Raw genomic sequence first — 15,679 nt, 5'->3', positions numbered from 1 at the left:
TAAAAAAAAGTACTAAAGGGTTGATAATGTGACATGAGGTTTTCAAATGAGGCTATGTTAGAAACTCTGGGGTGCGTGGTCATAATTATACCTCCATATCACCGTAGTGCGGGGATGGCACTCGTGGTAAAGAAACCGCCTGCCAGTGCAGGAGACGTGGGTCGAGAAGATCCTCTGGAGGAGGGCATGGCAATCCACTCCAGTATTCTTGCCTGGACAGAGGAGCCTGATGGGGTACAGACCATAGGGTCGCAAAGAGTAGGACACGACTGAAGTGACTTAGCACACACACAGCCCAGCCCAGTGACCTCCCCTGAACACATACTCAGTGATTATCTGACCAATTCACAACCTGGCATTTCAGAACAGGGATGGAACACCCGTGTACATTTTGGGATCAAAGGCTGGTATGTGTTAGCAGGCCTTGAATTTTATAGGACTTCAGACCTAGAAGCCATTTAAAGTAATATCTTTCACTTTATAAAGGAATAAATTAAAATAGAGAGATAAAGTGACTCGGCCAAGATGATATGGTTAGGGAGCCTGGTGTTTCTCAAACTAATAGACACATGAATCCCCTGAGCACCTTGTTAAAATGCAGAGTCTGAGCAGCAGGTCTGGAGTGGGGCTCGAGATTTAACCTTTCTAACAAGAGCCCAGGTGGCACTAACGCAGCGGAGTCTAGAGCCACAGCTCTAGACCTTGCAGATTCTAGAGAGGAGATATGAGGCAGACACCTGCGCTTAGATCTCTCTTTTTTTGCAGTCCTTCACCAACACCAATTTTGTTTTTGTTCAATTGCTCAGTTGTGTCCAACTCTTTGCATCCCCATGGACTGCAGCACACCAGGCTCCCCTGCCCTTCACCATCTCCTGGAGCTAGACCAAACTCATGTCCATGGAGTCGGTGATGCTGCCCAACCATCTTGTCCTCTGTCGTCCCCTTCTCCTCCTGCCTTTGATCTTTCCACACCCATTGTACCAATGAGTAAACTGAAATTCAGAAAGGAGGTATTGGCATCAGATCAACTCCCTGAAATTTTACAGAAGGGGCCCACTTCCCTCCACCTCGAGGCAGCTCACCAAGAGGTGAGCTCAAGGAGCTATGGGCCATGTGAATCTCTGGTTCCTCGAGCTGAGCATGGCCCTTCCTTAAGGGACTGCACGGAACTCATGGTGCTGGCCCGAGGGTCTCTAAGTCCCCAGGGCTGAGATTGTCCTGTCTAGTTAGTGATTTAGGAGCTTGGCAGCCTCTCTTGTTCTATTATGTGGCCTCTGAACATTCTGTCCAAACCCCTTTTGGCGTGCCATGTGTTTTCAAAATGAAAGGGGAGGGGAAAAAATGAACATTGCCCTTGCTCATTTGCCTAATTTAAAAGCATCTAGAAGCTTTTTTCAGAAGCTGGGGGAGGGGAGGCAGGAATCACCATCATCTGAAATGGAGGAAGCACCTCATCAAGGGTCCAAGAGAGAAATGGAGACATAAGTTTCAAGGGCTGACATTTTAGTGGACAGACCTTGGTCCTGGTTTGCTTTTCCCATCCCCTTTCGGCTTAGAAACTACTGCCTTTTTGGAAGCTCTTGTGCTGAGAGGAAATTGCTTTTTCCTAAAGGAGGATCTGAACCTTCCTCACCCTCCTAGGATCCTGCACTTTCATATCAGTTCAGTACCCCCCCACAGACATTTATTGAGGGCCTACTATGTGTTAGGTGCTATGCAGCAGAGATTTAGTGATCAGGGAAATCCCTGTGCTATACATTCATCCATTCATTCAGCAGCTGACTATTGCTGGGCATCAGGCCAGCTCTGGGAATAAGAAGGAGGAAGACAGCCATGGTTTGGCTACACCTAGTCTAACCAGTGACACAGTCAGTAAGTAATCCCTATTGACAGATTGCACTAAGTAATTACTTGTTGTGACAAGGAACCACAAGAGAGCATAATGCTGGGAAGACAAAGATGAAAGAGGTCCTGCTCAGATCCATCTTTCCATTCTGCTCCTTGGTCCCTCTCTTAGGTCGGGTACTCCCTGGAGGCACTGTCTAGGGGAAGTGTGAAGGGGAAGGCAGGTGCTCCCAGTCCTTGGGCTGGGCCCTCCACCTGACCCCAACCCTCACTCCCCAAACACTTACACACACCACTACTGTCTTCCAGACGCCAGCTACAAGTGTTCTTTCCCAAATGCAAACCTAATGGTGTCTTTCCCCTACGAAAATTCTTTCCTGGCCTTCCCATCATTTGCAGGATTAAGTCCAAACCTCTCAGAAGAGTTTACAAGGGTTTTCACAGTTTGGCCCCAATTCACTTTTCAGCCAGTGACTCTGCCTTCCCCATCATTCATCCTTCTTTCTTACCAGAAAGAACATCTTGGGACTCCCCAGGACCACTCAGAGTGAAGGGGGCCCTTTCTAAAAAAATATTTTATTATGGAAATGTTCAAACATACACTGAGGCAGAGAGAGTAAAATCATGAACCTTTGTGTACCATCACCCAGCTTCAATACATTCTCAGTCTTGTCCTCTACATGCCCACCCCACATTGGATTATTTTAAAGCAAATCTAAGACTATATATTTTTTTAATCTGAAAATACTTCAGCATGTATTTCTGAAAGATGAGGACAGTGGTTCTTTTTTGAGATTCCAGGTTTGTTTTTTAAATTGAAAAATAGGACAACCAAATTTGTAGTACAGTTTTAATTTGTACAAACAAATTGGTTTGTACATTTGACAAACCAAAGCTTTTAACACATACACACACATAGGAAAATGACTGTATTATATCCTTATTTAGGAGAGAGCATTAAAGAGCCCAAATTTGAGGTCCTTGAATGTGAAACCCTGCTTTCCCAGGATCATCCTCTACTGACCTTCTACCCCTGCGGCTGGCCCTGATATTTTCTGAGTCCTCCAGGAATTTTCACTCCTTTGTGCATTTTCCCTTGTGCATTCTTGAGCATGGTAAGTCCTTTCCTCTGCTTGCTCAGTTGCTTCAGTCTTGTCTGACTCTTTGCAAGCCTATGGACCATAGCCCACTTGGCTCCTCTGTCCATGGCATTCTCCAGGGAAGAATACTGGAGTAGGTTGCTGTGCCCCGCTCCAGGAGATCTTCCCAATCCAGGAATCAAACCCATATCTCTTACATCTATCTGTATTGGCAGGTGGGTTCTTTACCACTAGTGCCACCTAGGAAGACCAACAGTAACAGCACCAGCACTTATGAGCTTCCCTGGTGGCTCAGAGGTTAAAGCGTCTGCCTCTAATGCAAGAGACTTGAGTTTGATCCCTGGGTCAGGAAGATCCCCTGGAGATGGAAATGGTGACCCACTCCAGTATTCTTGCCTGGAGAAACCCATGGACAGAGGAGCCTGGTAGGCTACAGTCCACAGGGTCGCAATGAGTCGGACACAACTGAGTGACTTCACTTTCACTTTCCCTTTTCAGCACTCTGCTTTTCTGTATTCATTCAGAAAGTGCAGTCAACAGATCCTGAACACTTGCTATGTGCTAGGTAAACCATGAACAAAATAAGTACCCACCTTGCCCTCATGGAGCTCAAATGAGTAAATGTGGGAGTCAAGGTGTATGAGCAATGACAGCCTTAGCTTTCGTAGTAGGATTGTGAAACCCACACCTCAAAGCTTCCTCTCTGAATGGCTTCAAAGTTAGCCATGAGGGCTTGGAAAGTTAAGGTGGTTTTCAGAAGGAAAGAAGCAGTGGTCTTATAAGGGGGAGGGAGCACCAGAGGTCACTTTCTCTCTTGCTCTGCTCTTGGGTTCCCAGTACCAGTATTTCTTGATACTTCGTTGTTTGGCCTAGACATGTTTCCCTCTTAGCCTTTCTCTTTATCAACTTGTTGCTGGGATGACAAATTTAGTAAGAATGTGCCGGAAGCAGAGATCCTGCTTGCTCCAATAATTGGACTAACAATCTGGCTTGGACCCTTTGCTTGCAAGCGCTGAAGAAACAGTGGGGAATGAGACAGATAAGGTCTGACACACACAGGAGGAAAGTACCTTCAAGCCAGTATCAGTTTGCCAGTAAAAAGCCTTCCTCCTTCCCAAGTATTATAAATTCATAAGATGCCCAACTGTATATTATAATTTTCTAAGATCAGTACTTTTGGCATTGCCAAAATATTATCCTTGTTTATTGAAACTTGCTAAGACTTACATTTGCCTTTATGGTTTGCAGTCACAAACCATGGATATACACATCTAGCCCCTTCCAAGGTGTGCTTAAAAGCTGCTTAAAATTTAAAAACTTCATACAATGGAATATTATTGTTGTTCAGTCACTAAGTCGTGTCCAGCTCTTTGTGACCCCATGGATTGCAGCACGCCAGGCTTCCCTGTCCTTCCCTATCTCCTGGAGTTCACCCAAACTTGTGTCCATTGAGTCGGTGATGCCATCCAACCATCTCATCCTCTATTGCTGTCCTTCTCCTCCTGCCTTCAATCTTTCCTAGCATCAGGGTCTCTTCCAGTGAGTGGGCTCTTTGAATTAGGTAGCCAGGTTTTACAGTTGCAGCTTCAGGATCACTTTCCAGTGGTTTATTCAGGGGCAATTTCCTTTAGGATTGACAGATTTGATCTCCTTGCAGTCCAAGGGACTCTGAAGAATCTCCTCCAACACCACATTTCGAAAGCATCAATTCTCCAGCACTCACCCTTCTTTATGGTCCAATTCTCTCATCCATACATGACTACTGGAAAGATCATGGTTCACATTATCCCCAGAGAATTTCTGGCCAAGATCCAGCTATATGTAGCATGTGATTTACATACAAACTCAAATCTTCACAATAACCTTTATTGCTGATGTATCTATTCCCATTTACAGAAAACAAACCTGGGAACTGAGTTGCCCAAGAGTGCTCTGATAGGAAGTGACACAACAGTATTTAATCTGCTGTGTCTGGCTTCAAAGCCTGTGCTCCCTCTTAACTCCTCATTCTGCAGCATTCCATGAATAGCGCTTCTCTGAACCAGACAGAGGAAATGACATGTCCCTTTGCTTATAGCCCCAAGTAAGCAAGTTCTACGGAACACCAATGAGTGCGTTTAACCAAAATATCACATTTATCTTGAATCTTAAGACATTACACTGTGAACATAAACTGAAGCAAAGAAATGCAGATGCTGAAAGAGTGCAGTTATTATTTAGCTATTTTCTGAAGTGACTAAAAAAAAAAAACAATACTTTCCCATGTTAGGGATCATCTGATTATAAAGAGGGCTTTTTCCCACTGAGGGATGGAGCTGCAACAAGATTGTGAATAGAAATTAATGACAATGGAAAACCTAGGGAACGTAAAATCACACAGCTATGTCTATCCATTCAGGGTGGTCTTCATCACCTTGGTCATTCAGACCCTTCCCAGAGCCACGGTTTTGCTGGGATGCTGTCCGAATTGTGAACAAACCCGAGAATCCTCACAGGAGGAGAACTGGCAGCCCAAGCCTGTTCAGTGCCATTAACCTCACCGGGGTAAAAACAAGAAAAGTGTATTCGCAGACAAATATTGCCATCCTATCGGTGTGTTTATTTTTGACTATTCCGTTTCTCAGGGAAACAGGAAATGTAAGAAAAAGGAATGTTTGTGTTTTCGTAGGGCAGGTTTAATTTAATTTTTCTAAAAATGCTACCAGTATTTTTCCAAGACACTCTAAAAGTAGGAGGAGGTGAGGCAGAGAGTTCAGAGGTGGGGTTCTAAGGGCAGAGAGCATTAAGCTGGGCCATGAGGCCACAGACCTCATTTAGCCAACGTTTTCTGGGCCCCTCCTATATGCCAGACCTGGTCGAGGGCAGATACAAAAAGAGGGAAGGCAGATGGGACCTCTGACACCTGGGTGAGTAGTGGGACCTTTGACTGAGATCAGGATACAGGAAAAGGAGAGAGCATTTCTGATGGGACATTTATGAGTTTGCTTGGAAACCTCATGGGTTTCCTTGGTTGGGTTGGAGGTGCCTGTGAGACCATCTGGGGCTGGGTTTTTGAGGTAAGTCGGTAACTCAAGAGAGGCCTGAGGGTTCAGTGATGGACTGTAGCTTGCCAGGCTCCTCTGTCCATGAAATTTCCCATGTAAGAATACTAGAGTGGGTTGCCATTTCCCACTCTAGGGCATCTTTCTGACTCAGGGATTGAATCTGTGTCCCAAGTGTCTTCTGCACTGCAAGCGGATTCTTTACCACTGAGCCATAAGAGATAGGGCTAAAAATAGGAGTCATCTCATAGATGTGTCAAGAGATTTAAATGAGACGATATAGGTAAAGTGTTTAGCACCATTCCTGGTACACTATAAGTGCTCCAAACTGGGAGCTGTTGTTAACACAGCCCCACAGAAATCTTCCTGAACTTGCTTTGTCTGTGTCTGCACCCAAACCCTCAGTGGCTGCCCAGTGTTCACAGAAACCATCCTAAATCCCTTCCTCATGTGTAAGGCCCCCCAAGCTTGCCACTGCCTACATTTTCACCCTAATTCCCACTGCTTCCCCAGCAAGCCTCTACTCACACCAACCTTTACTAACAAGTTTTCTCCAAATTCTGTCCAACTCTGCCTGTATACATGTGACATCATTCCCTGTCATGGAAGCCTTTGTCTAACACCCATCCAACATATATACTTCATGCACAGCCTACTGTATGCTACCCCTTGGATGGAGCCTGGAGATACAGCTGTAAATGAAATATGCAGAGCACCTTGTTCTCTCAGAGCACCTACCTTGGATTTGAGAGAGCGACAACAAAGAAAATAAATGAGCAATTACGAATAGTGGCTAACTCTATGAAAGGAGAGTTCATGGTGTGATAAAGAAGATTCAAGAAGCACTTATTTTTTTAGACCAGTATCCAGGGAAGTGCACTCTGGGGACAGAGCATATCAACCGAGCTGTGAAGTATGAAAAGGAGTGGCCTAGAAAATAGTGTTAGGTAGCATCTTTCAGAGAAAAGGAGCAGCGTATGCAGAAGCCCTGTGGCCAGAGGGAATGAGGCTCATTCAGTGAAGATCTGAAAGCCCCACGTGCTGGAACAGAACTTTTAGACAGAAGCTGGGGTGGGAAGGAGGGGAAACACAAGATGAAGCTTGTAGAGGTAGTGAGAAGTAGATCAGGCAGAGCCTCAGAGGCATCATGGAGGCCCACCTTCTCCTTGAAACCTTCCAAGGTGTTTTTGGTCCTTGTTTTCCTCCCCCAGATTCTTCCAAGCCTTGCTTTCTCCATCACTTAACCAGGACCAAACACTGTGTATTTAAATCTCCAGAGAGTCGTGAATATACAGAGAGCTGCCTCCCTCAGTGGGGAGCTGCCCTAGACCACTCAGGTCCCAGCTGTCTAATTCCTTGGCTTGAAGGTGAGGTTGGTACAACTCTGATCTGGCCTCACACTGCTCTGACTCCACCCACCAAGAGAATGCCTAGCAGGAGCCCTGGGCCACCCCCACTTATTTGGTTTTCTTGGGAGACTTCTGAATAGGGCCCTTATCAGGCTGGGGATCTCTGGTTTCAAAAATTGATTCGCCCCTTCTAACAGGATGTCAGGCTTCTCACGCCATTGGGTAGTGCTGAACTCTGGAGCCCCTGGGGGCATGTGAGCAGGGAACAGGGAGTCTGTGAGAGACTGATGCAGGCCTGCCATCCCCAGGGGAACTAAATAAAGCTATTGTTGGGAAGGGAAGAGAGAAAATAGCCAACAAGATGTTTTCTGTCCTCCGTGACCTGTCTGTGTTTGGGGAGGGGCTGGCATGTTGCAAATGAGTGGTGGATTCATGTCAATGTATGGCAAAACCAATACAGTACTGTAAAGTAAAATAAAGTAAAAATAAAAATTAAAGAAAAAAAAGAGTGGCCTTTAAAACCCACTTGAATGGCTTGGAAAGGGAAAGGGGAAGCATGGGGAGAAGACCTGGGTGGCAGTGGAGGAGCTCCACCATTTCCTAACTGCCTGACCTTGACAGATGGCTTGCCCCTGATTTCTTATCTATCACATCAGGAAAGGGGAGAATGCTAACAAATCTGAGTGCCTAGACCATCCCTGGCCCTTAGGAGACACTCAATAAGTGTGGCTGTCATTAAACTGGGAGAGCATAGGGTGGGGGGATCCATCCAGGGTGCAGTATGATAGCATCCTTGTTCTTTCTCGAGCTTTTACATATGACTCTAGAAACCTAGCAGGACGTCTCCAAATACTGCTGATTCTCCCCTTGAGAAGCTCTTGACTAGGTATTATGACACTAGTGCACAAGCTCACGAGTACAAAGATATTTAGTGGTATTGCTCATAGCAGCAGAGAGAGAGAGAAAATGGCACAAATTAGGCCATTATAGGAAAATGGCCAAGAAAGCAATCCATGTGCCCTGTGGGATATTACGAAGTTATTAAAACTATTGGATTAGGAGTGTAGCTACTGACATGGGGAAGGGAATGCACATGGTGAGCTGTGAAGTAAAAAGAGCCATTTTGGAAAAAATGGATCTCATTCATACATGTGTATAAATATTTGCAAAGATGGAGCATAACAGGTATTGGGCAGAAATCACCAGGACAATGAGATCAGTCACCTGGACTGGAAAGTGGGTTGCTGAGTCACTAAGTCATGTCCAACTCTTTGTAACTGCATGGACTACAGCACACCGGGTTCCCCTGTCCCTCACTATCTCCTGGAGTTCAGATTCAGGTCCATTGAGTCAGTAATGCTATCTAACCATCTCATCCTCACCTGGCAGACGATGAGATGGGAAATAGGGGAGGGATATAAAGAAAAAAACTTAAAAAACTTTTTGCCAGTGTCCCCACTCTCTCCATCACCCCCATCCTAGTTCAAGCCCAACCAGCAGCACTTCAAGTTGGTCGTAACCAATTCCAAATTGCTCTCTGGTCCTTCAGTTCAGTTCAGTCGCTCAGTCCTGTCCGACTTTCTGCGACCCTATGGATTGCAGCATGCGCCAGGCTTCCCTGTTCATCACCAACTTCCGGAGTTTACTCAGACTCATATCCATCAAGTTGGTGATGCCATCCAACCATCTCATCCTCTTGCATCTCCTTCTCCTTCTGCCTTCAGTCTTTCCCAGCATCAGGGTCTTTTCTGTTGAGTCAGTTCTTCGCATCAGGTGGCCAAAGTATTGGAGTTTTCAGCTTCAGCATCAGTCCTTCCAATGAATATTCAGGACTGATTTCCTTTAGGATTGACTGGTTTGATCTCCTAGCAGTGCAAGGGACTCTCAAGAGTCTTTTCCAACACCGCCATTCAAAAACATCAATTCTTTGCTGCTCAGATTTCTTTATAGTCCAACTCTCACGTTTGTACATGACTACTAGAAAAACTATAGCTTTGGCTAGACAGACCTTTGTCAGCAAAGTTATATCTCTACTTTTTAATAAGCTGTCTAGGTTAATCATAGCTTTTCTTCCAAGGAGCAAGCATCTTTGAAGTTTGTGACTGCAGTCCCTATCTGCAGTGATTTTGGAGCCCCCCAAAATAAAGTCTTCACTGTTTCCATTGTTTTCCCATCTATTTGCCATGAAGTGATGGGACTGGATGCCATGATCTTCGTTTTCTGAATGTTGAGTTTTAAGCCAGCATTTTTACTCTCCTCTTTTTCATCCGGAGGTTCTTTAGTTCTTCTTCATTTTTTGCCATAAAGGTGGTGTCATCTGCATATCTGAGGTTATCGATATTTATTCCCGGCAATCTTGGTTCCAGCTTGTGCTGCATCCAGCCTGGCATTTCACATGATGTAATCTGCATATAAGTTAAATAAGCAGGGAAACAATATACATCCTTGACATACTCCATTCCCAATTTGTAACCAGTCTGTTGTTCCATGTTCGGTTTTAACTGTTTCTTCTTGACCTGCATACAGGTTTCTCAGGAGGCAGGCAAGGTGGTCTGGTATTTCCATTCCTTGAAGAATTTTCCACAGTTTGTTGTGATCCACACAGTCAAAGGCTTTGGCATAATCAGTAAAGCAGTGTAGATGTTTTTTCTGGTATTCTCTTGCTTTTTCGATGATCCAGCAGATATTGGCAATTTGATCTTTGGTTCCTCTGCCTTTTCTAAATCCAGCTTGAACATCTGGAAGTTCATGGTTCACATACTGTTGAAGCCTGGCCCTTCAGCCTCCCCCAGTACAATTTAACCTGCCCTCAGCTGACAGGTCATGCTCCTGTCCCAGAACTGAGCTATTTCTCCAGTCCATCCAGGCAACCTAGATTCTTCCCTTCAGATTTGAAGGCCCCTAGCAATCTGGCCCGAAATTGCCTCTTCCTTCTCAGATCACCAGCTCAGAGACTTGCACGCTGGTTCTGAAAAGAATGCTTTTCTCAACCAAAGTAAAAAATGGCAAAGGAAACTTTCTCCTAGTATCAGGAAAATTCATTGTTTTAAACACATTTTCAAAATGCTTTCTTTGAAATATCCTACTGTAAATTCTCAGGTTTCCCTTGATTGACTTTCTGTGTCAATTTCTATTCCCACTATTTTTGACCATTAATGTGTTCCTCTAGTCTCATTTAAGAGTGTTGGAGAAGGGCACTCAGTTCAAATATTTAATTCCACATAGAAATTATGTCCAAAATCACTTTATTGATGATAAACCCATACTAAGTATCATAAGATAAATCCTCCCTTCCTTTGAGTCTTCATTCATTAGAGCTCATGAAGAACCTAAACACCCTTCATGGGAAGACCATAGCACTCTGCACCATTCAGCTCTTGAGGGATGCTAAGCCTTCCCTCCACCCACCCACAAAGCTACTCATCCTTCGGAATCCTTCTCTGAGTCTTTCCTTTCTATGGGACTTGTTCATGACACCACCCACTCAGACTCCCCCCCTGTACTGCTGGTTCTGCTCTTTCATTGCATTGTTCATCTCTCTAGGAAACACTGTCTCAATCTTCTGTGTGTCCTACACAACATAAAACAGAGAGCCAGCCACATAATAGCTCTTATTTCAATTAGTGCCCACTGAATTGATCTGATCTTGTACTATTTTATTGATCCTTATGATTAGGGAAAAGTATTTATTGCACCTCAGAGATGCATATGGTCCCCGGGAAAGTGTGCCTTGGTAGAGAGAGGACTTGATTAAGACTCAAAACACATGAGCTTGATTAGTTCTGTTATTATATGTTGTGAAAACAATCACTTCACTCTTTGGTCTTCAGTATCTAGGAGGACACATGTATTAGTTTCCTATTACTTCTCCAACAATTTAGCAGCTTAAAATAATACCTCTTTATTAGCTCAGAGTTACGTACATTTGGTGGGACGGCATGACAAGGTTCTCTGCTTAGGGTCTCATCCAGCTGAAATCAAGATGCCACATTGTCCAGAGCTCAAATTTCTCCCCCAAGCTCAGTCTTGTTACTCACATAATTCAGTTCTTTGCAGCTATGGGTCTGAGATCCCCAGTTCCTTGCTGGCTTTCAGCCAGGGGCTGCCTTCAGCTCCTGGCATAGGAATGATATATTAAGTCTTTCTCCTGCTTCGAATCTCTCTGCCTTCCTCTTCTGCCACCAGTCTGAGAAAGTTCTCTGCTTTTAAGAGATCATGTGACTCGATTAAGATAATCTCCCTGTTTTAAGGTCAGCTGTGCATATAACAGACCAATCATTGTATGACAATCTCATCACATTCATGGACTCCAGAGATTAGAGTGGGACATCTTGGAGGGCATTGCTAGAAACTCTATCTGCCTTAACATGTTAATACAGGGGATGGGCAAGATGATTGCTAAGGTTCTCACAGACTAAAACTGCCAGCCTTTAATCGCCTCTGATAACTCACTGTGGTGTAGCCCCCTGATTTTGCTTCATTGGGCTTCATTTCACTCCCTCCCCTGCTCTTAACCAGATACTGCCAGGTTGGAGCCTCTAGTCTCTTTCTTCCATCACCCAGCCAACCCCCTTTATCTTTCTCTTTGCCCCACAAAACCAGTCATCTCCTTCCTCCCTTCAACTCTACTTCACACTTTGATTTTGAACCTCTATGTGGTGCCAGTTTTACATTCTTTATGTCATTTCTTCTTCCCCCTACTAACCTGTGAGTTGGGCATTATTGTCCCCATTTTGCAGATTCAGTTCAGTCAGTTCAGTTCAGTCTCTCAGTTGTGTCCAACTCTTTGTGACTCCATGGACTGCAGCACGCCAGGCCTCCCTGTCCATTGCCAACTCCCTGAGTTTACTCAAACTCATGTCCATTGAGTCAGTGATGCCATCCAACCATCTTGTCCTCCATTGTCCCCTTCTCCTCCTGCCTTCAATCTTTCCCAGCAACAGGGTCTTTTCAAGTGAGTCAGTTCTTCGCATCAGGTGGCCAAACTATTGGAGTTTCAGCTTCAGCATCAGTCCTTTCAGTGAATATTCAGGACTGATTTCCTTTAGGATTGACTGGTTTGATCTCCTAGCAGTCCAAGGGACTCTCAAGAGTCTTCTCCAGCACCACAGTTCAAAAGCAACAGTTCTTTGGTGCTCAGCTTTCTTTATAGTCCAACTCTCACATCCATACAGGACTACTGGAAAAACCATAGCTTTAACTAAATGGACCTTCGTTGGTAAAGTAATGTCTCTGCTTTTTAATATGCTGTCTTGGTTGGTCATAACTTTTCTTCCAAGGAGCAAGCGTCTTTTTATTTATTTATTTATTTTAAGTGAAGGCTGATTACTTTACAATATTGTAGTGGTTTTGCCATACATTGACATGAATCAGCCATGGGTGTACATGTGTTCCCCATCCTGAACCTCCCTGCCACCTCGCTCCCCATCCCATCCCTCTGGGTCATCCCAGTGCACCAGCCCTGAGCACCATCTCATGCATCAAACCTGGACTGGTGATCTGTTTCACATGTGATAATATACATGTTTCAATGCTATTCTCTCAAATCATCCCACCCTCGCCTTCTCCCGCAGAGTCCAAAAGCCTGTTCTATACATCTGTGTCTCTTTTGCTGTCTTGCATACAGCGTTATTGTTACCATCTTTCTAAATTCCATATATATGTGTTAGTTTACTGTATTGGTGTTTTTTCTTTCTAGCTTACTTAACTATGTATAATAGGCTCCAGTTTCATCCACCTCATTAGAACTGATTCAAATGTGTTCTTTTTAATAGCTGAGTAATACTCCATTGTGTATATGTACCACAGCTTTCTTATCCATTCATCTGCTGATGGACATCTAGGTTGCTTCCATGTCCTCACTATTATAAACAGTGCTGCAATGAACATGTCTTTTAATTTCATGGCTGCAGTCACAATTTGTAGTGATTTTGGAGCCCCCAAAATAAAGTCTGTCATTGTTTCTACCGTTTCCCCATCTATTCGCCATGAAGTGATGGGACCAGATGCCATGATCTTCATTTTCTGAATGTTGAGTTTTAAGCCAACTTTTTCACTCTCCTCTTTTACTTTCATCAAGAGGCTCTTTAGCTCTTCTTTTCTTTCTGCCATAAGGGTGGTGTCATCTGCATATCTGAGGTTATTACTATTTCTCCCATCAATCTTAATTCCAGTTTTTGCTTTATTCGTAATTTTGCAGATTAGAGCAAATTTTTGCACCCATTTTGCAGATTAGAGCACATTATTGTACTCATTTTGCAGATTAGAGCACTAGGGTTCAGAGAAGTTAAATATCTAGTCTAAGATTAAACAGAAAGTAAGGTTAACTTTGAGGACAGTTCTTTCCAGTACCTGCCAACATGCAGGGAAACAGTCAATTTGAGAGGGATGGAGAGGAAGAGAGAACGCAACGTTGCCCCTCACCTCAATTTGCACCCTAAAATAAGATGGAGATGAAGCCCCAGTAGTGATCTGGGCAGTTCGTGGACTGAAGAGGGTGTCTAGGGTATGTGAGTGAATGACTGGGGGTGATTTTGCTGGGGAACAAGAGCCACTTGGTGAAAATGCACCCATTCATTTCACTGTATGTCCCTTGAGTTGGTAAAATTTCAGTCTTTCAGCCTCAAGTGTCATGATCTCTTTTCCTGCCTATGAGAGCATAGGTGGGTACATCCACTTTGCAGAGCAATTTGGCTACATCTAGCAAAGCTGAGGCAAGCACTGCCACACCCCAGCAATTCCATACCTGTGCCTGTGTCCTGGTGAAGCTCCCTTACTAGCATTGTTTATAATTGGAAAAACAGAAGTCACCTAAGTGTTCGTTAGCAGGAAATGGGCAAATGGTAATATGCTCATCAAATGGAATATTTGGCAGCAGTTAAATGGGAATCTGAGCTATATATATCAACATACATGAATCTCACAAACACAGTGTACCCCAAAAATGTGTAAGAGTAGATTCTTTTGATACCACTTACATAAGGTTTTTCGGAGAAGGCCATGGCACCCCACTCCAGTACTCTTGCCTGGAAAATCCCATGGACATAGGAGCCTGGTAGGCTACAGTCCATGGCGTCACGAAGAGTCGGACACGACTGAGTGACTTCACTTTCACTTTTCACTTTTTACGTTGTAGAAGGAAATGGCAACCCACTCCAGTGTTCTTGCCTGGAGAATCCCGGGGACAGGGGAGCCTGGTGGGCTGCCACCTATGCGGTCGCACAGAGTTGGATAGGACTGAAATGACTTAGCAGCACATAAGGTTTTTAAATGTGTAATGTCTATTATTGGGAATCCTATGTAGTAGTTAAATATGAATAAACACAAGGGAATAATAAACACATAATTTATATGATGGTTACGTCTGAGATAGGAGGGAAGGAAATGTGATGAGAAAGGACATCAGGGGCTTCAACTTTATGGACAATGGTTTATTGCTAAAGCTAAGTGATATTCACAATATTGCTTTTGAAGTCTTTTTTCATGTGAAATATTCCATAAAAACACTTAAATTGACAAATATTACCACCAGGAACATGCTTACCATTTATAACATGAAATGCAAAGAGCAAGAAGCAGAATTGGGTATGCATTATACTCTCAACTTTGTAAGAACAGAACAAATCAAAAGAAAAAATTAAGATTAAAGAGAGAAAAACGGAAACAGATAATATAACAAAACCATTAAAGTTCAAGGGTGATTTTTATTGTGCTCTTTATACATAATGACATAATACTTTATTATAGTTTCCAAAATTTTATAGTGAGTACATATTGCTTTGGGAATCAAAAATAAATATTGCCTTTTCTAAAATCTGTGTTCCTTAACTCTAGACACTAGGATATTATACATTTTAGCCTGAAATCAGGAAGAAATTTCTTATTCAGCCTCTATTGCAGGAAGCCCTTGCCTAGGTCTTAGAGGAAACAAGTCACATCGAGCTTGGAGTCTAACAGACCCAAGTTCATATCCCAGCTCCACCCTCTCCCAGCAGCTGCCTGAGTCTCGACTTTTTGTGTCGTGTTACAAGAATACCTTTCCTGCTTGCCTCAGGAGACCTTGGTGGGGGAAAATGAGATGAGGTCCAGCCCATGGCTTTGGGACCCACAGCAGACCCTCTGTGGCAGCTACAGTTGCTCCTGTGTGTCAGACCAGGTGCTGGGCACCAGGAGGGAAGACCTGGTTCCTCCTCTCAGAGCATCCAGGGTGTGAGGGGACAGTCCAGGATGGAAGGACAGGCAACAGAACAGAAACCTGTACAATATAGAGGGTGGGACATGATTACCTCTTCTGGAGCTGACCAAGTCATGGAATTATTACTAAATAATGAGGAGGGATAACCTC

The 15,679-nt window shown here is 44.0% G+C and overlaps 1 protein-coding gene across 4 annotated transcripts in view; it reads left to right on the top strand.

Annotated features, from left to right (window-relative positions):
* The window catches only part of SYN3 (synapsin III), a 486,177-nt gene that overhangs the window by 393,464 nt on the left and 77,034 nt on the right, over positions 1–15,679 (top strand). The gene's annotated exons all lie outside the window — the stretch shown is intronic.

The sequence above is a fragment of the Ovis aries genome, chromosome 3 (genome assembly GCF_016772045.2).
Source record: "Ovis aries strain OAR_USU_Benz2616 breed Rambouillet chromosome 3, ARS-UI_Ramb_v3.0, whole genome shotgun sequence".
Classification (NCBI taxonomy): Eukaryota; Metazoa; Chordata; class Mammalia; order Artiodactyla; family Bovidae; genus Ovis; species Ovis aries.
The sequence above is the reverse complement of the archived record's forward strand: the minus strand, read 5'-3'. Positions and strand labels throughout refer to the sequence as shown.